The following is a 20,666-nucleotide window of genomic DNA, read 5'->3' as shown; positions in this document are numbered from 1 at the left end:
AGAGTAATGTCGAGGGATTTCCCTGGTGGTCCAGTGGCTAAGACACTGCACTCCCAGTGCAGGGGACCCAGGTTCCATCCCTGGTCAGGGAGCTAGATCCCACATGCTGCAACTAAGAGTTTGTATGCCACAGCTCAAGATCCCACATGCCGAGATGTATATCAAAGATTCTGCATGCTGCAACTAAGACCCAGCACAGCCAAATAAATAATAAATATTGTTTTTTGTAAAAGTAATGTCAGGAACACAGAAGAGCACAGGGGCATGTACATGTAGGCTTGAGGGCCCACTGAAGCTCAACCACAGGCCACCCTTCTTTCTGCTTCCCCCAAACTCTCCGCATGGGTGCTTTGACCGTGAATTGTGTGATTCTTTGCTGTGGGACACAGCAGTCCCTCAGAAGAGGGAGAAATCCCTGTCTTACTGTAGCTCAGTGTTCAGTCATGTGCCTAGTGGTTGTGGGCCTGGGTTGGGGGTGACGAAGATGACCTGTTGTTAGATCTTGGCACTGACTGTAGCTCCCCTGTGTGCCTTGGGGAGACACTTCGTTGTGAAGCCTCAACAAACTTACTGTAAAATGAGGATCATAGCACTTTTCTATGGGTGGGCAGAGTCAATGTGAAATATAGCAGCTGCCCAATAAATGACCCTTTTTTTCTCCTTTCCCGTGGCCACTTGCTGAGGATAAAAGGACGTTACCATAGCCACCAGGTATATTTCAGAATGTCTGTCTTAACCCTTTCCTACTCCCCAGTGCTACCTCCACCCCCCATGGCTACCACACCAAACCAGGAAAGGCTGCTTGACACTGGAGTGTTTGCCGAAACCACCTCTGGTACCTGCCTTTATTCCACGGACCACCTGTTGGCTGCCTGCAGGAACTGCCCTCCTGGAAGCCAGAATGAGAAGGAGTGCAAAAGAGCAAGAGAGGTCTGTGTGCGTCCACGGCAGGGGCACCAGGGAGGTGCTGGACTGGGCTGAAAGAGTGCTGAGAATTTGTTGGCTCATCCTTTGAAAACCTTTGAAAATTGCCCTAAAGGAATGAGAGCGGTGCCTCCCCCTTGTGGTTGGCCGATCAAGTTTATGTATATCAGACCCTTGTGAATAGTGTTAGAGCCCGTGGTGCTCGGCATGTGTTCCCTAGCTGGCAGCTCCACCTCAGCAATTCCACTTTGTTAAATATCCGAAGGAAATGACTAAGTGTTCACAAGCATTTGTATGACAGGGTAAGAATTGGAAACAACCTAAATTTCCAACAATAGGGGGGATAGGCTATGATTCATTCAAGGGATGAAATAGAATGCTATCATATCATTCCAAGACAAAAAAATTTCATGATAAACTATTGAGTGAATAAACAAAATCTATTAAACAATAGAGAATGGGTCCATTTTTTAAAGTAAACGTTTGATTTGTAATAATTTTAAGTTTACAGGAAGATTCCAAAGATAGTACAGAGAGTTTCTGCATACACTTCACCTAGCTTCTCCAAATGTTAACATCTTACATAACCGTGTAACAAACGTGGGTACATTATTAGACTCTGACTTTATTTGGTTTTCACCAGTTTTTCCACTAATGTCCTTTCTTTCTGTTCCAGGATCCAACCCAATATATTACATTGCATTTAGGGTTGTTTTTTGTTTTGTTTTGTTTTGTTTTTAAGTTTATACACACAGAAAAAGCATGGGAGGTTACAGATGAAAGTATTTTAACTGTGATCATAGCTGAGTGTTGAAACTATGGAGTTTTTAAAAAGCTTTCTTGGGTCTTCTAATTTTTCTGTGTATAATTATCGCATACTTAAAAACAGAAAACTAATACCTTCAGGCTGAGGTGGTGTCTCTCTGGTGACTCCTAGTATGGCTAGGCTGTGTTGTGATTATTTATTCATTTGTCCTCTTTAGACTGACCTCAAAAGGAGGGGCCGTGTCTTCTTCATCTCCTTTTCCCCAGTCTTGCAGCTTGGGTGGGGGCACTGAATTCTGGTTGAATGAATGAGTAAAATCAAAGAATTTTATTGCTACCAACTTTCACAACTAGTCTTAGCATTCTCTCAACTCAAGGAAACCCCAAGCTTATGTTTCTCTAGTTGGGTGACCCCTGCAGAAGTATTGGAACTGTTTTTAAAGTCTGCAGCCCCAGAGTTGACCCTAATGCCCATTACTGATTGAGTCACTGTGGGCAGAGTCATGGACTATGCCAGATAGCCAGACCTAGGTCAGCTGACCAGGCGTTTATATGGTGTCCAAAGAAAAGACAGAGTTCTATTGTCCAAGGGAGTGGGGTTGGATGTTAAGCAGGTTAAAAATAAATACAACATCAGAGTCAGGTCCCAAAGCAGTTGCTTAAATTCCTGATTCTTTCCACTAAACTATAAACTTGAGGAGGATAGGTCCACATCAGTACTGTTTATTGTTAAATCCCCAACACCTAGCACAGAACTTGATATGTGCTGCTGAGTCGCTTCAGTCGTGTCCAACTCTGTGCGAACCCACAGACGGCAGCCCACCAGGCTCCCCCGTCCCTGGGATTCTCCAGGCAAGAACACTGGAGTGGGTTGCCATTTCCTTCTCCAATGCATGAAAGTGAAAAGTGAAAGTGAAGTCACTCAGTCATGTCCAACCCTCAGCGACCCCATGGACTGCAGCCTTCCAGGCTCCTCTGTCCATGGGATTTTCCAGGCAAGAGTACTGCAGTGGGGTGCCATTGCCTTCTCCAAACTTGATATGTAGCAGGGGCCTAATCAATATGTAGTGAAGAAAATACATCTCTTTGTAAAAGTAGTTTATTAATAGATAGTGTTTGAATCAGAATGATTTTAGTTGCAAATAACAGCAAACTGGCTTTGAAAAGGAAATTTGTTGGCTCATGCAGCTGAAAAGTCTTGTGGAGGCTGGGAGGCATGATTTGATCTATTTCTCTGCTAATCCCCTAGCTCTGTACTCTCAGGATCATCCTCAGGTTGGCTACTCTCATGACAGCAAAAGGACTGCAGCAGTTCCAGACCTCACATCTACACTCTGTACCATCTGGAGCCAGAGAGAGACTCTGTATCCAAGAGTTCCCAGCAGGATTCACTGTGGACTAAGATCATCTGTTGTTCAGTTGCTAAGTCATGTCCGACTCTGTGACCCCATGGGCTGCAGCACACCAGGCTTCCCTGTCCTTCACTGTCTCCTTGAGTTTGCTCAAATTCATGTCCATTGAGTCAGTGATGCTATCTAACCATCTCATCCTCTGCCACCCTCTTCTTTTGCCTTTAATCTTTGCCAGCATCAGGGTCTTTTCCAATGAGTCAGCTCTTCGCGTTTGATTAGCTTCTTCACAAAGATCATCTGATCACTTGTGAACTGGCCATTAGTGGGAGGGGTTATTTATTGGCTTAGCTTAGATCATGTGCCCTACCATTAGAACAAGTGCAGGAGGGAGTAGAATCAGCTTTCCTGAAATCATGTGGAACCCCAATGGAAACTGAGATTTCTGAGAAGGCAAAAGCAGTCTAGGTCCTGGAGAGGTAACAAGCAGGCATCTGACTCAGTTGCTGAGTTGTGTGGAATAGACATAGGCTGCAAGAGTTAAGGGAAGGCAGTGAGTGAGGGCTGCAGCAGCCGGAGAAGGGAAGCTTCACGGAGGAGGAGAAGAGCCTGAACTAAGACCTGAGATGAATGATTTAGGCAATGGAGAGTTGTGGGCTGGGGGGCAGTGAAGAGGAGGGAAGGACCTCTTGTGAAGATGTCATGAGCGTTTCCATGTGCCAGACGGCATGCTAACCCCTCTTTAGGCATTTTCTCCATTAATCACCACAACAACCTGCAAATTTAGTATCTTCATTGTCTCCATTTTACAGGTGACAATCTGAAACCCAGGGGACACACGGTAATTGTTGACGTTGGGCCTTGGACCCAGCCTGTCTGGCTCTGGAGCCATGATGCTAGTGAGTGAAGAGGGCTGAGGCCATCTGAGGTGTGTGTGCGCTAGTGGAGTGGCCTGACCTCAGAGATCATCACAGAGGTAGTTAAGAGTGTGAAGCGAGGCTCCAGAGTTTCATCTCCCAGCCTGTGTTCATGCTGTTTTCTCCACCTGGAGTTCCTTCTCCCCATCCCTCTCTAAACCCTACTCCTTCATGGCCTGAGCCCCCTAATACATTGTAACACCTAGCCCATGTGAACTGCATGAGACTGTTCTCACTAGACTTCCGTGAGCTCCTCACAAAAACTGCACTTCACCTTTGTATTTGGGGGCTTGACACAGTGAACAGCCCTTTATGGTTGCCATGGTGACCTCCTCTTCTGAGGACTGGAGGGATATCAAAGACACAGATTGTTAGAGCCCTCAGCTTTACCTTATCTAATCCTCTTGCTTTATAGGAAAAGAAATAGGCCAGAGAGGTTGGGACTTTCCCAAGGAACCAGTTAAGTCTAGAACTCAGGATCCTGGGATTCGAAAAGGATATGGCTTGAAGAGCATTATTAGCTCTGGAACCAGATTGAACTCAGATCCCAGTTTCTCTGTGCCAGTCTGTGTGACTTGGGCAAGTCACTTACCCTCTCTGAGCTTCATTTCCCTCAGCTATATAGTGGGGTTATAATGGAGCCTCCTCCCAGGGCTGTTGTGAGAAATAGTTCTTTTGAGTTTCCAGCACAGAACCTGGCACATGATGATTCTGCAGGAAATGCAGGCTTTCGTCATCCAAGTTATGGACACCAGCCCCACCCAGCAGGGCCTTCAGAATCCTCCTGTCCTCTTCCACATCCCAGTCCACACATCTTCCCTTCAGAACAGCTGAGAGACCAAAAGGAAGTCGCTGTGATGACTTTGGGGTGGAGGTGGGCCAGAGTCCCCTCCTTTGAGATACTGGCTTGGGCTCATATGACTCCCTTGTAGGTCAGAGCCCCACCTGTTGCTGCCCCACTGGCTTGAGGCCACCAAGGCCAGGCCCTGAGACTCCCTGCTTCCGCCTCAGGCTGGCACAGGTGTGGAGCTGCAGTGTGGTCCCTCACATGCTCTGTGCCAGACCAAGAAGGCAGCAGGAATAACAGACAGCCCTGGGCAGACACCCAGAATGCAAGGTCCTTTGTCTCTGGGGTGGAGGTGCTCCCAGGGCTGGATGGCACAATCACATGACTGGGCCCCGCCCATCCAAAAGATATACTAAGTCATCCCCTTTTGAGAGCCGCCACCCAACCCCTGCTCCTGCTCATATAAGCCCCTGACTCCCCATCTTCTGTGTCTCCCTGGCTGGGGGATGGTGGACAAGTCACTTTAGTCCTGTGTGTTTCGGCTTCCTCCTCTGTACTATGGGGACAGTGATGCCTTCTTCAGAATTAAACAGAATCCCATATATGAGAGTGTCCCATGCTAGGTCTTCACACAGTAGGTGCTCAATATATGTTTCTCCCCTCCTCGCTCAGCTGTGCCATTGTCTGGGCAGCGGGGATCAGAACCGAGGCATGATGCCTTTGAAAGTTCACCAAGCTCTGAGCACAGCTGTCTGAAATCATACCTTCTGTTCCCACTGGATGGACTCCCAACACCTGGGCTTGGTCCTGGTTCTGCCCCTTACCAGGCAGCTTTTATTAATATGTATCATTCACATTCTGTGAGCCTCGGTTTCCTCATCTGCAAAATAAACACATTTATTGATTCAACATATTTACTCTTTTGTACTGGGCTCTGGGCACCAAGAAACAAATGAGATTGCTTGCCTTCAAGGACCTCCCGGTCTAGTAGAGGAGACAGATGTAAAATCAGAGACACGTGGAGGGAGCAGTAAGAGCATAGCAGGGGGTGAAGAGCTTAGCCTAAGTGGATCTGGGAAGACCTCAGAGGAAGGGACATCTGAGCCACACCTTGAAATATGAGTGCAAATTTGCCAGGCAGCCGTGGGGGACAGATTTTGTGTCAAATGTGTTTTATTAATTGGGCTGCCTGGCCCTGCTAGCTCCTACCTCAGCCCACCTTGCTTACAGAGGAAACAAAGAAATGCGCTAGAAACTCATCTCCAGGCCAAGAGCTCCTAGAACAAGGGGCAAGGGAGGTGTAGCCACCTGCAGGGCAAAATCTAGACTCACCAGCCCACCACACGGAGGCCCATTCACCTTCATATCCCCCTTGTATTTTACACTCTGGCACAACAGAACCTCTTAAAGGTTCCTGAGATCAACATCAACCTGTCTCTCCTCCTTGAGTCCCCTCCCTCTCCACATCCACCTGGCAACCTCCAGTTCATCTCCTGGAAACGTGATTGGGCCCACAAGCCACCTGGACACCTTTTTATTTATAAATACACAGACTCAACCTATGTTGAGGAGTGACTGAGGATCCTTCAAAGACAAAAAGTAGGTTTACGCAGTGTCCAGCATAGGATTGACCCAGGGCTGCATTTCTGGATGAATGGTTCAAAGTCCACTTCTTCAGCCAACATTGGGCTTCTGCCTCTGGCCTGCTGGCGGTCAGCAAGGCATAGAGGATGCAAGAAGCACAGGATACCGTTCAGGGAGAAACACACATTAACAGGTAATTATAGCATTGGGTGATACGGTGGGAAAACAAGTGAGAGCAATTATAGGTTTCCCCTGATATCTGAAATCGGGGCTTTCCACTGCAACCTTTCATAAGCCAAAATGGCATAAGGCAAAGAAGCAGTTATCTCAGGACACAAGGACGCACAAGATAGAGCACAGATGCTCACAGACACAGGTGAAAGCTATGGCAGCTTGATGCTGAGACGCTGAGTGGGGTGCCCGGAGAAGGAGCTTCGTCGTGCCACTCTCTGCTCTGCTCTGGATGCCCACTGCCTCTACAGCTGGCTGCAGAGCAAACACTGAATGCTGTTTTTGCTTTTTGCCTTGTTTTGTAAAAGTGAAAATCCCCTTCGGATTCCTCTTGGTTAGCAAAAACAGGTACTAATGTGGGTCTTCTATAAACAAAGTGGTGGAAAGCAAACTTTTGAAAAACAAGGGATACCTGTAACTTTGGGTGCACTGGAGAAGACTTGGAGTAGCCAACATGAAGCTGGGCCTTGAAAGCAAAGCAGGAGTTTGCTGGATGGTGAGAGAAGAAAAACGTATACAAGGCACAGAGACATGAAAAAGGATAGCATGCTCCAGGGACAGCAAAGTATTCCTCATGGCTGGAGCCTGAGAGGAATGGCTAGTGGCGGGGGGATGGGTGGGAGGGCTGAATATGGGAGATGAGGCTAGGGAGGCAGGCCGGGGCCAAGGAGCAGCAGACCTCACCCTCATGTCAAGGAGTTTAGACACATACACATCCTAGAGCCAGTTATTGAAGATCTTCAAACGAACAGAGTGACATGGTCAGTTTGAGGGATTCTGTTTTTTAGGCCCCAGAGCAAGGCATTCAAGACCTTAGTTCCCTGACTAGGGATCAAACCTGGGCCCCCTGCACTGGGCCCCAGCCAGGGAAGTCCCAGTTTGCATTTCAATGTAGAGGGGAGAGGGGATATAGAAGCCCGAGAGGAAGCTGTTAGTCCAGGGATTTGGGCCACTCAATACTGTTAACACTCAGTCATCACTCTGTTCGGCTCCATGCTAATTACCTTATACAGATCCCATTCTCCCAGGACCCTCTTTCAAAGACTGAAAAACTGAGGTGTAAAGAAGTTAAGTACCTTGCTTTACTTGGTAAGTGGTGAAGCCTGGATTTGCACCATGGTGGCACACTTCAGGGCCTGTGCTTTCAGTTTCTGTGCTATATGGGTTCTCACTAGCATCACAGCAATAATAATAATGCTATGCTAATGAGGTTTGCCGAGTGCATATTCAACTTTGGACTCTTACCTCAGGTTTAATCAAGTTCTAATCAGGCTGGCAAGGAGGATACTGTCCAGCTGGAAGGCCATCCCCAGAGCCCAGAGTCCAGTGGAGACAGTGCTCCAGGCCTTGCTGTATCCAAGCCACTCAGAGGGAAGTGACCTGGCCACCTCCCCAAACTGCTGACAGTGACCTTTGGCAGAGGCATCCAGAGCCTCGTGCTGCAGTTGGCCGACAGCCCAGCCAGAACGGCTGAGCCAGTATGGCCTGGGCAGCTGCGGGGCCTGGGCCCCAGGGGCCTCCAGACACCCTGGCTTAAAGCCAGGACACTGTACAAGGCTGCTAGAGCCCATAGCGTTGGACCCAGCATGAGGAGCCCAGCTTGGTCACTGATGTGCTATGGAATCTTGGGCAAATCCCTACCCCTCCGTGGGCCTCAGTTTTCTAGAAGGTGAATGAGTAAAACTTGCCCCTTCCTTACGCGGCCTGTGATGGGCAGGGCACTGGGAGTACCACAGAGTCATCTCTTCTGCCAGGAAAGCTGACCCTCACGTTACTTAGGATCTCTCCTTAGTGCCAGGCCCTGTGCTCTATACTGAGGCCACAGAGCAGGGCTGAGCTGACTCCTGCCTCCAAGCAGTTCCCAGTTAGTTGTGGGACTGGGGGACAGACAGTAAAATCAATTGCAGCCCAGTGTGGTAGGTACTGTATTGCATAGAGAGAAGGATACCTGTGGGGCTCCAAGGAGGGAGCAGCTGGCTCTGTCTGCAGAGACCGGGAGGGCCTCCAAATAGGAAGAACAGGGAACTGCACCCTGCATCTTCCAGGTCGAGAAGGGGGTGGGGTGCGTTCCTATTGAGGCAACAACCTGTGCAAAGGCCTGGAGGCAGAAAAGACTGGTCCGTTGAGGAAAAGGTGAGCATCATATGGCAGGTGGTGGGGAGGGGAGTGTGTATGTGTTCAAGGAAATGGGGCTGAAGGGGCAGGTGGGAGGCAGCATGGGGCTGCACTGAGTCCCAGGCTGCCAAGGCGCAGCTGAAGACTCCTCGGCCAGGAGCAGAGCCCACACACAGGCCTCGTGGGCAGCTGGGAAGGAGCCTCTGGAGCCCCAGGTGGCCGGTTCCTCCTACCTTCCAAGGCCAAAAGTCACCCTGCCCTCCTGTTCAGGGCACTCCATCCCCTCCAATCTCAGACAAAGCCCTTCACAGAGCAGCCCAATTATCTCAAGCACCTCATCCTTGGGAGCTTCATCCTCTATCTTCTAGGTTTCCTTGGCAGTCCAGTGAGGCAGCTGAGGCTCAAAGCCACCAGGTGGTGCAGAGACAGTTTTAAGCACCTGTGGGTCAGTCCCCATGTTAATCTCTGGAGAAGGAGCCAGACAGGATGCCTGCAAGGAGCTCACAGACTGGCTGGGAGAACAAATGCTAAACGGGGGAGCATGCTGATAATTAATTATTTACTGTTGTTTTGGTTGTTTAGAAAAACACATCAGCCATAAAAAAAGAATGAAAATAATGCCATTTGTAGCAACATGCATGGACCTAGAAATTGCCATAGTAAGTGAAGTAAGTCAGAGAAAGACAACCATCGTATAATATCCACCTATACATAGAATCTTTAAAAATGATGCAAATGAACTTATTTACAAAACAGAAGTTGAGTCACAGATGTAGAAAACAAATCTGTGGTTACCAGAGGGAAAAGGGAGGGATAAACTGGGACATCGGGACTGACATACACACACTCCTATATATAGAACAGGTAACTAATAAAAACCTACTGAATAGCACAGGGAACTCTCTCCAATATTCTGTAGTGACGTATACGGGAACAGAACCTTAAAAAAAAAGTGGATATACCTGTATGTATAACTGACTCATTTTGCTATACAGCAGAAACTAACGCAATAGTGTAAAGCAACCATAATCCAATTTTAAAAATTAATTCAAGGGTGGGATGGGAAGGGGGAGGAAGGCTCGAGAGGAAGGGGATATATATAATTATGACTGATTTGAGTTGTCGTATGGCAGAAATCAACACAACACTGTAAAGCAATTATCCTCTGATTAAAAAAACATAGTGAAAAAATTTTTGCAACAAAAAATAATAAAATTAATTCAAAAATTTAAAAATAAATTAATAAATAAATGAAAAATACATGTAGCTGGAGAACTTTATAAGAGGGAGCTGACCTCTCCGGGCAGACGGAGAAGGCATTCCTGAGAAGTAATGTTGCAGTCTGAGCCTGAGGAAGCAGTGTTGCTGGCTTACTCATTGAAGCAGGAGTGGGGAGAATGTTACCAAGTCCCAAATGACTTGTCCCAGGTCCTCTGTTCACAAAGGGGATTTGACTCCAGGTCCACTGTCTCACAGTCCTCCTCCCATCAGGATTTTTCTCTAATTATTCAGATGTCACCAGTAAAGAATTTCCATATCTTTGATCTTGCTGGATCCTCCCTGAGGTAGGGCCCACCTGCCCATTTAGAGGCAAGCTGAAACATAGGGAGTCCAAGTGACTCACCCAAGTCCACACAGCGAGTCAGATCTAGGGCAAGAACCCACATGTCTGGGCTCTGAGATACCCGATGAGATCACAGAGGAAATTCGATGCTGTCTTTCCCAGCTTTGCCTTGGACCAGACCATCCCTGGAATGACAGACACCCAAGGGGCTTTCCTGGAAAACAACTTCCTTGAGGGACATGAGAGCTGCTAAGAAATATTTTCAGCTCTGGGGCAGCCCCATGCTAAGTCCATGTTCCTGGGCTTAGCGTGCCCAGGAACCTCCCTTACTGATAGCCCTGAGCTCAGAGCAAACACTTGGACCATGATTCTTTCTGCCCTTGATGTTTCAAACAGAACTGCTGCTGAATGAAATGGAGTGTAAGCAAGGGCTGGACAGGCCTCTAGGGCACACAGGCACCACCTTCAGAAAGACCTGTAAACTGTAGTAAGCTCTAAGCCCTGGAGCACAGGGCCCTCAAGCCCTGAAGAGGGATGAGTATCTTTGGATCCCAAGGGGATATCATCCCCATTCAGGGGCCTCTGGGTCCCAGTGGGAAGACCTCTAGACCATTACAGATGGATCTTTTGGGGTTTTAATGAGGAGTCTTTGAATACTGTGGACCCTGGTGACGGGTTCAAACAATAACAGATCACTTGTCAGAATCATGGTAACAGTTGAAGTGTTTGCATGTATTTGCTGTGTATCTATGGAGTTGCTTCAGTTCTTTTCATCCCCAGAGCACGCACTCCTTGATGGTCTTATGCTCCACACTGGCCCTCAGAGCTTCATCTTACGGCGCCAAAGAGACTGAAGATGGAAAAATTAAATCCAAATCCCCTTAGAGAAGCACACATCTGGAATCAGACCTTATCCTGTCCTGGGGCCTCCATCTGCCCTTGCACCCTCCCCCCCACCCCCCACCACCCAGCTGGCCCTGCCTTTCCAACTCCTGCTGAGCAGCAGGCCTTAGAAGCCAAATAACCAGCCCCTACTCCCTACTCCTTTCTGAAAAAGCCTTGTCTGGGGAGGTGGGATGAACTGGAGACCTTCATCCTGACTCTGCCTCCTTCCCTGCTTTGCTAGGAGTTTAAGTGAAATCCTGGGTCTGGGACCTCCCTGGTAGTCCAGTGGCTAAGAAGCTGCATTCCCGATGCAGGGGGCCTGGGTCCAATCCCTGGTCAGGGAACTAGATCCCACATGCCACAACTAAAGATCCTGCATGCTGCAACGAAGACCCAACACAGCCAAATAAATAAGTAAAATCATGGATCTGAAAGTACTTGGTAAACTGAAAAACATTGAACTGACACAAACCAGGGAAAACACCACCTGTTTGGTACAGAGATGAGTGGTTTAACATCATGCCTCTGAGGGGCTCACAGTCTGGGTAGACAGACACACAGACCAACATGGCATGGTTAGTGTGACGGCCACAGGGTGTGCCGGGCGCTGTGAGGGTACAGACAACTCCTGAGGGAGAAAGAGAAGGTCTTGAGAGGAGGACACCTTGGAGATGGGCCCTGAGGGAGGTGTGAGAGTTTACCAAGTAGACAAAAGAGAATATGTGCATTTCAAAGGCAGGAACAGCTGGTGCAAAGGCAGGGGGCCTGGAGAGGGAATGACATCCAGCTAGAGCCAGAGAGTCCAGTCAGGGATGGGCAAATGAGTCTTGGCAAGGCAGTCAGTTCCGTTCAGTTCAGTTCAGTCGCTCAGTCGTGTCTGACTCTTTGCAACCCCATGAACTGCAGCACGCCAGGCCTCCCTGTCCATCACCAATTCCCAGAGTTTACTCAAACTCATGTCCATCGAGTCGGTGATGCCATCCAGCCATCTCATCCTCTGTTGTCCCCTTCTCCTCCTGCCCCCAATCCCTCCCAGCGTCAGGGTCTTTTCCAGTGAGTCAACTCTTCGCATGAGGTGGCCAAAGTACCAAAGTATTGGAGTTTCAGCTTCAGCATCAGTCCTTCCAATGAACACCCAGGATTGATCTCCTTTAGGATGGAGTGGTTGGATCTCCTTGCAGTCCAAGGGAGTCACGGCAGGGCAAACAGTGCTGAAAAGCTTACTAAGAAGATTTGGAGTTCTTTTCAGTAAATAACAAAACTTCTAAAGTAGGGAAGTGGTACTTAAGCAAGAAATGCTTATTTCAATTCTTCACAAGTTTCAAAATAGAGACTTAGAGTAAGGAAGCAAATTGCTCAAAGCCTCAGTATTAGTCAGGAAAACAGAACTAATAGGAGATATGTATATTGCCACACTTATATTTTTATATGTAAATATTTATACTTATATCTATATAAGATTTATTATAAGTGTGTGTATATATACACACACACATACACACACATATATATGGGGCTCTCCAGGTGATACTAGTTGTAAAGAACCCACCTGCCAATGCAGTATATATAAAGAGACACAAATTTAATCCCTGGGTCGGGAAGATCCCCTGGAGGAGGGCATAGCAACCCACTCCAGAATTCTTGCCTGGAGAATCTCATGGACAGAGGAGCCTGGTGGGCTACAGTCCATGGGGTCGCAAAGAATCAGACACTACTGAAGTGACTTAGCACACACACGCATATATAGGAGATTTTTTTTGTAAAGAATTGGCTTGTGCGGTTATGAAGGCCAGCAAGTCCCAGGATCTGCAGGGTGAATCAGCAAACTGGAGGCCCAGGGGAGCTAATGGTTTAATTCTAGTTCAAGTCTGGAGCTATCTGGACACCCTGTGATCCAGTCAAATTGGCACATAAAATTATCACATCCTCACAGCTAAACAGTGGTAGGGCTCAGGTTCGATCCCAGGACTATCTGACTCGAGAGCACATTGCCACAGCAGCCTCTGGGCAGAGATCCAGGGCTCTCCTTTCCCAGCCTGATCTCCAGCCTCATGCCAGCTGGAAAGAAGCAGCCAGTTACCAGCCAGGTCAGGCCATGGGCCAGCCAGAGATAACCAAGCGGGGCTTGGGGAAGGACTAAACAACAGCTTCTCTGTTTTAGGCAAGGCTTTACAAAGGGTTCCACGCCCTCTTGGGTGACCAGGTGAGGACAAGGGGGTTGGGGCTCCAAAGGAACTGGCCAGCAGGAGCAGGACCTCCTTTGCTCACATCAGATGTCTAAACAGCTGTGCCTCTGTCTCCGTCCCCACCTCCTGCTCCCTGACCTAGAGAGTCATTGCTTTCAAGATTGTTGGAACTGGAAAAGCCCCCAATCTTCCCTTCTTCAAATCAGTTCCACACCATTATGCAGGTGGCAAAACAGAGATCCAACGGGCTTCCCCACTGAGCCAATTCAGTTCTTGTCAACCCATGTTTATAGGTCTCACTGCGTTCTACCGTGTAGAGGCTCAGATGGTAAAGGAACAGAAGAGGCAAGTCCAAGAGAGCGGTTACGTGACTCTCTCCCCACCAGCCTGGAACCCCTAAGGAATAAAGATGTACCCACCTCTGTACCTCCAAAGTGAGCACAGGGCCTAGCATAGAAAAGGTGTGTGTGCCGGCTATTCAGTAAAGTCCCCACATGTCCCACAAGGTCCTAGGGTACCTACGAGAGACACAGAGAACAGAATCTTCATGGGCTGGGGCTAGTATAAAGGTGGGTGGTGAGAGAAAAGAAGTGGAGGATAAAACATGACAGGTTCCAGGCTTCAGCTCCTGGGTACATGGGGGTATCCTTCCCTAATTTGAAGGACAGCTGGAAGAAGTGCAAATCTAAAGGGAAGATGACAAGCACAGCGGGGACCCTGAAATTATGAGTAAAGGTCTGGAGAAGGAAAAGTAAAAGGTTTGTTTGGGGAAGGCTGTTGGTATGTCTTGGAGAGCAGGAAGAATTAGGTATGAGTGGTAGGAGGTTTGGAATGGAGGCTGAGATTGGTCCTTGATTCCTTTCTGGCAGTGGAGAGCCACTGCAGGTCTGTAACAGATCCTCAGAGAGATGATTCCAGAAGTCACTTCCAGGACCTTCCCTGGTGGTCCAGTGGCTAAGAGTCCCAAGTTCCCAATGCAGGGCGCTTGGGTTCAATCCCTGGTCAGGAAACTAGATCCCACATGCTGCAACCAAGAAAGCATTTGCATGCCACAACAAAGATAAAAGATTATGCGTGCTGCAACTAAGAACTGGTACAGCCAAATATATAATTTTTTTAATTCTTAAAAAAAAAAAAGGTCACTCCCAGTAAGCACCATGGAAACAGCACTGCCAGATTCCTCAGGGAGTAGGGGAGATGAAGCCAGACTCTGCCCACATCAGTGCCCACTTTCTTCCCTGTTCACCATATTTCTTCCCTGTCCACAATATTTACCCCTCCCCATTGGGCTGATGAAGAAACTAACACAGGGAAGTGAAGTGTGTGCCTGGGGTCACAGCTGGGAAGAAGAGAATCACTTGGAGCCCATCCCCCTCCTACCTTACAGAGAAAGAATAAGAGGCCCAGAGGGGAAGGTCCCCATTTTGCCCATGAGGAAGTAGAAACACAGGAAGGTTGGGTCTTTTCCAAGCTATTCAGTAAATAGTGATCAAGCCCTCCAAACATCCTGAGTGTTTTTTCATCTCTCCACAGAACCAGGCCTTTCTACAGTCCTCAAGCCCAGAGTTTCCAAAATACTTGTCTTGGCCGCTGTATCTTTGGTTCAAGATGATGCCACTGCGGAACCAGATGCAACCTGACTGCATACTGAGACCCAGGGAGGGGAAACAACCTCCCGTCACCCGGAAAATCAGGGTCTAAGGTCAACGGCTATTTCCCTGGGCTGTCCCATAGAGTGGCAGGATAGAGGCTCGAGGGGTGGTGGGAGCAGCCTCTGGGTGACCCTGGGAAACGTCTCTGGGGAAACGAAGATTCTGAGGCCCAGAGACGGCAAGGGGCTGGCCCCAAGCTCCATCAGCTGAGACCTGCTGTTGCCCTACCTCAGCACTTGGCGAACACCAGGTACTTTCTGGCGGTGAGGAGGATGGGCCCGGCCCCCGCACTCACCCCACATCCCACCATGAGAGGGCACCAGGACAGAGGGGCTTTCCACTCAGATCCCCGAGAGAAGTTGCTCCATCATCCTGTCTCACCACAACCATTTCCTTCTCTAAAAACTCCCTTCCCCACAGGCCCGGAGGCCAGCCAGGCTCTTCTCAACACAGAGGGACTAGCTTCTCGGGCTGAAGCCAGGCTGGGCTCAGGAATGTCCCAGGAGACCCTCTTACCTCTGCCACGGCCACAGAGGGTGTGTGCCGGGTTGGCCCCAGGCTGGGCGGGGCCTGAAGCTAGCCCCTCTCTGAGAGGAAGAGTCACACACTCCCACGGTTGCAAAGGCTTCACACACACAGGAGCTCACTTAATCCTCCCAGCCAACCCGCAGCGGCGGAACAGTTATTACCAATGGCCCTTTTCCAGGTAAGGAAAGTGAAAGCAGGAAGGAGCTCTGAGTAATAACGACTTTTCCGTCTGACTGAGCAATTTGTTCCTCCTAAGGGTCTGCTCAGTAGTGTATCAGCAGAGTATCAGGTTCTGAGTTTTGTTTAGCTTTCGCAGACTTTTTTGGAAGTTGCCCGGGAAAGAGCCGAGCCTCACCCGTCGTTTCCAAAGTGGAAGCCCCCTGGATTGGGAAAACCGGAGCAGGAAAGGAGACTTGACTTAGCGAAGTTCACACAGGGCAAGTGAACTAACTGGCTGGGGTCAGACTTGGCGGCGGGAAGTACCTGCCAGGCTTGTACCCTGACACCCGGGCTGCCGCCTGCCGCCTCCCATCCCTAAGGCCTCAGCTTCTCGGCCCTTCCAGAGCTCACGCCTCCGGTGGGGCCGCAGACTGTGGGAGCCTGGTGTGCTGAAACCCGTCGATCTCTGTGGGTGGAAAGAGTCCGACCCCACCCGCTTTGGGCGCCGGCAGCTCCTCCAGCCCCCGCTGGCCTCCCTGACCCTTCCAGCTCTGCCCCCGGCCCACCACCTATACGCCAAGCACCTGAGACTTGAAAGGCTCCACCCCCAGCGGTGCGACAGGTGTAAGGGGCGGGGCCAGGCCGAAGCTCTGCCCCTTTACCTGCGGAGGCCCACCTTGGGAGACGAAAGGTTCGCTCCCCCTAGAAGAAAGAAGGTATGGCTGGTAGGTGTCGCCAGCAGTTACTGACTCACACTCATCCATTCTTTCATTCAACCTCCCTGATGTTTATTCATGGACTTCCTAGGCAAATTCTTAAACCCCAGAACCTGCTAATTCTCTCACTAGACTCTTCCGGACAGCCAAACTGGGTCACGCCTTTTTCTGAACCCTGGGGACACAGCAATGCATAAGGTGAACACAATCTCTGACCTGGAGGAGTTTAGTAGTGCAAGGGGCACAGCAGCATGTGTCTGGTACTGTAAAGGATGGGCACAAGGCAGCAAGGAAACAGTGAAGAAGCGTCATGTGTAACAGCATTCCAGGCAAGGCTACAGAGAGGAGTGGTGTCCCACCTGGATCAGGAAGGGAGCAACAACTGGCCAATGGTGGAGTTAGCAATAGTCAGATCAGATCAGATCAGATCAGTTGCTCAGTCTTGTCCAACTCTTTGCGACCCCACGAATCGCAGCACACCAGGCCTCCCTGTCCAGCACCAACTCCCGGAGTTCACTCAGACTCACGTCCATCGAGTCAGTGATGCTATCCAGCCATCTCATCCTCTGTCGTCCCCTTCTCCTCCTGCCCCCAATCCCTCCCAGCATCAGAGTCTTTTCCAATGAGTCAACCCTTCGCATGAGGTGGCCAAAGTACTGGAGTTTCAGCTTTAGCATCATTCCTTCCAAAGAAATCCCAGGGCTGATCTCCTTCAGAATGGACTGATTGGATCTCCTTGCAGTCCAAGGGACTCTCAAGAGTCTTCTCCAACACCACAGTTCAAAAGCATCAATTCTTTGGCGCTCAGCCTTCTTCACAGTCCAACTCTCACATCCATACATGACCACAGGAAAAACCATAGCCTTGACTAGAAGAACCTTTGTTGGCAAAGTAATGTCTCTACTTTTGAATATGCTATCTAGGTTGGTAGCAATAGTAACAACCCAAATGTAAGCTCTTTTCAGTCTCTTACTGTGTACTTTGGCTTTCCCGGTGGCTCAGAGGTAAAGGATCTGCCTGCCAATGCAGAAGACGCGAGTTTGATCCCTGGGTGGGGAAGATCCCCTGAAGAAGGAAATGGCCACCCACTCTAATATTTTTGTCTGGGAGATCCAATAGACAGAGGATCCTGGAGGGATGCAGTCCATGGGGTCACAAAAGAGTGGGACACAACTTAGCGACTAAAACAACTATGTGCTTTATTTCCATTAATTTTCATCTTTATCACAATCTTGGGAAGTAGAGATTATCACCTTCATTTTACAAATGAGAAAATTGAGGCTTCAAGAGTTTAAATCAATTGTCCAAAGTGATATAACCAATAAATACAAAACCCAGAATCTGAGCCAGGTCCATATCTGAGTTTAGACCTAGATTTAAGTTTAAAAATACAGAATGTTACACATAAAGGCCTGGAGGCTATATCAAAAATATTAACAATGGTAGTCTCTGGGAGATGAATTTATATTATTATACATTTGAATTATGTATGAGATGAGATATCTATGTATGTTAGAATTCACAATTTCCCTATGGCAGATTAGTTTTGCTTTCTCCAATTCTTTTTTCTTTCTCTAGAAATGGAAATTGCTTGACAGTGGTGTTTTCCCCTTGATTACAAAAATATAGGGTCATTTTTGAAAATCAGTCCATTTAAAAATAATCATTTCCAGTGATTATTTTCCCTCTGTGTTTTCCTAACTTACTGCATCAAGCATATATTACCTTTGTAATTCGAAAGCAAATGCTATTTTTAAGAAATGAATTGCACACATCCAGGACTGAGTGATCCGAACAACTAGAGCTCAGACAGTTCCTGAGAAAAAGGCTTGGGGGTTTTGGTTGACCTCATACCAGAGTGAGTCATCCCAGTGAAGTAGCTGCCAAACACTGGGCAGACAAGTAGAAATGCAGGTCCCAGACTGGAGAAGGAAACCTCCCTTGCACCCCAGGGCTGTCAGACTTTAGGTGGGCTGGAGAGCTGCCCTGCAGCTGAGGAGAACCTGAGTGCAGTTGAAGGACCTTGGAAAAGAGGCACCTGGGGAGAGGTCTTCACAATACACCTACAGTTGGCATGCAGGTATGGGCAGGGTGACCAAGGGGGCTTAACTTGTCTGGAGAAATAGTGAGCAAGGAGAGGCTAGAAGCCCATCTCACTAGTTGATCACATTAGGAGACCTCCCTAATGTTTGTAGAATAGGAGTAGGAAGAGATACATCCCCAACTCAATATCTCAGAGGGAATGTGCTGAAACTATTAACAGTAAGCAATAGTGATAACAATAATGAGAATTGGTGTTTGCCAGACTCTTTGTGCCTAGCACATTATATATAATACATTATAATATATGTAATTATATACAATATATAATACTAATTATGTTGATTATTATATATAATACATGGTATGTTATATAATTGGAACTTCTCAAGTGGCTCAGTGGTAAAAGAATCCTCCTGCAATATAGGAGATGCAGGTTTGATCCCTAGGTGGGAAATATCCCCTGGAGAAGGAAATGGCAATCCACTCCAGTATTCTTGCCTGGGAAATCCCATGGACAGAGGAGCCTGGCAGGCTACAGTCCAGAAGGTCACACAGAGTCAAACACCACTGAAGCAACTTAGCACGAACACAAGTGTGTGTCTGTGTGTGTTTGTGTGTAGTTAGGCATAAAGGGCCTGGTTGGTATATATAATCAGTGGCTTTCAAATTCAATCTATACTAGACTCCTCTGGAAGGCCTCTTGCAACACAGACTGCTGGGTCCCACTCCAAGAGTTGCAGATTCAGTATGTCAGGAGCGGGGCTAATTCACAGGTGATTAAATGTGGCTGGTCTGGGAACCACACTTTGAGAACCACAATATACTTTATCTTATTATTTGTCACAACCACCTTGCAGTAGAGATTCTGTTGTTATCCCCATTTTACAGATCAAAAAACAAACAAAACAAAACACATCATCTGAGGTTCCTCACAGAGGCAAAATTACTGTTTACAGCTAGTAAGTGCCAGAACCTAGATTTGAATCTAGGTTTTCCTGACTCCAAAGTTCATGCTTAACAAAAACAATCAGTTCTTTTTTTTCAATTAATTGATAAGTAGAAATCAAGATTGCATTGTTTGAAATTAACACAACATTGTAAATCAACTATACTTCAATAAAATTTTTAAAAAGATTCTATGGTTTGGTAACAAACTTATAAATTGTTCCTTGGAGTTATAAAAAAAAAAAAAAAAGTCAAAATTTTGATCCCCAGAAGAAGCTTGACAGGAGTTGCCAGTGTTTCAGAGGTACAGAAAGAGCAATGCCTTGAGGGAGGAAGAGGGACTTTGGATATACCTTGTCCAAGTTTTCTCAGTTCTTACAGCTTCAGGATCTTGTGCTGTGGGTTCTCTGCTAGAGCAGTTGTTCTTCCCTTTCTTAGGATGCAATATACCAAATGTGCATTGACCATCTTGTTCGATTGAGCAGGGTAGGCTGAATGACGGCCACCAATGATATCAGGTCCTAATCCCCAGAAGCTATGAATGTTACCTTATATGGCAAAAGGAACTTAACAGATGTGTTTATATCAAGAATCTTAGACCTAAACAGACATTTCTCCAAAGAAGACATACAGATGGCCAATAAACACACTGAAAAAATGTTCAACATCACTCATTATTAGAGAAATGCAAATCAAAACTACAATGAGGTATCACCTCACACTCTTCAGAATGGCCATCACCAAAAAAAAAAATCTACAAACAATAAATGCTGGAGAGGATGGGGAAAAAAGGGAACCCTTTTGCCCTGTTGGTGGGAATGTAAACTGATACAGCCACTATGGAGAACAATATGGTGATTCTTTAAAAAACTAGGAATAAAACTACCATATGATTCAGCAATCCCACTACTGGGCATATGACCTAAGAAAATTGTAATTCAAAAAGACACATTTAATACTTAGGAATAAATCTACCTAAAGAAACAAAAAACCTATATATAGAAAACTATAAAACACTGGTGAAAGAAATCAAATATGACACAAATAGATGGAGAAATATACCATGTTCATGGATTGGAAGAATCAATATAGTGAAAATGGGTATACTACCCAAAGCAATCTACAGATTCAATGCAATGCCTATCAAGTTACCAATGGTATTTTTCACAGAACTAGAACAAATAATTTCACAATTTGTATGGAAATATAAAAAACCTCAAATAGCCAAAGCAATCTTGAGAAAGAAGAATGGAACTGGAGGAATCAACCTGCCTGACTTCAGACTATACTACAAAGCTACAGTCATCAAGACAGTA

The 20,666-nt window shown here is 47.4% G+C and overlaps 1 long non-coding RNA gene across 1 annotated transcript; it reads right to left on the bottom strand.

The window, feature by feature from the left end:
* Positions 1-3,088: 3,088 nt before the first annotated feature.
* Positions 3,089-15,603, bottom strand: LOC138991257 (uncharacterized). Its single transcript, XR_011467235.1, has 3 exons — positions 15,476-15,603; positions 13,727-13,825; positions 3,089-5,622 (listed from the first exon to the last, which is right to left on the bottom strand). It is a non-coding gene; the product is annotated as an uncharacterized lncRNA (long non-coding RNA).
* Between the last annotated feature and the right edge of the window lie 5,063 nt (positions 15,604-20,666).

Source organism: Bos mutus, chromosome 2, assembly GCF_027580195.1.
Source record: "Bos mutus isolate GX-2022 chromosome 2, NWIPB_WYAK_1.1, whole genome shotgun sequence".
Classification (NCBI taxonomy): Eukaryota; Metazoa; Chordata; class Mammalia; order Artiodactyla; family Bovidae; genus Bos; species Bos mutus.
Note: the sequence above shows the minus strand (reverse complement) of the source record. Positions and strands in the feature narration are given on the sequence as shown.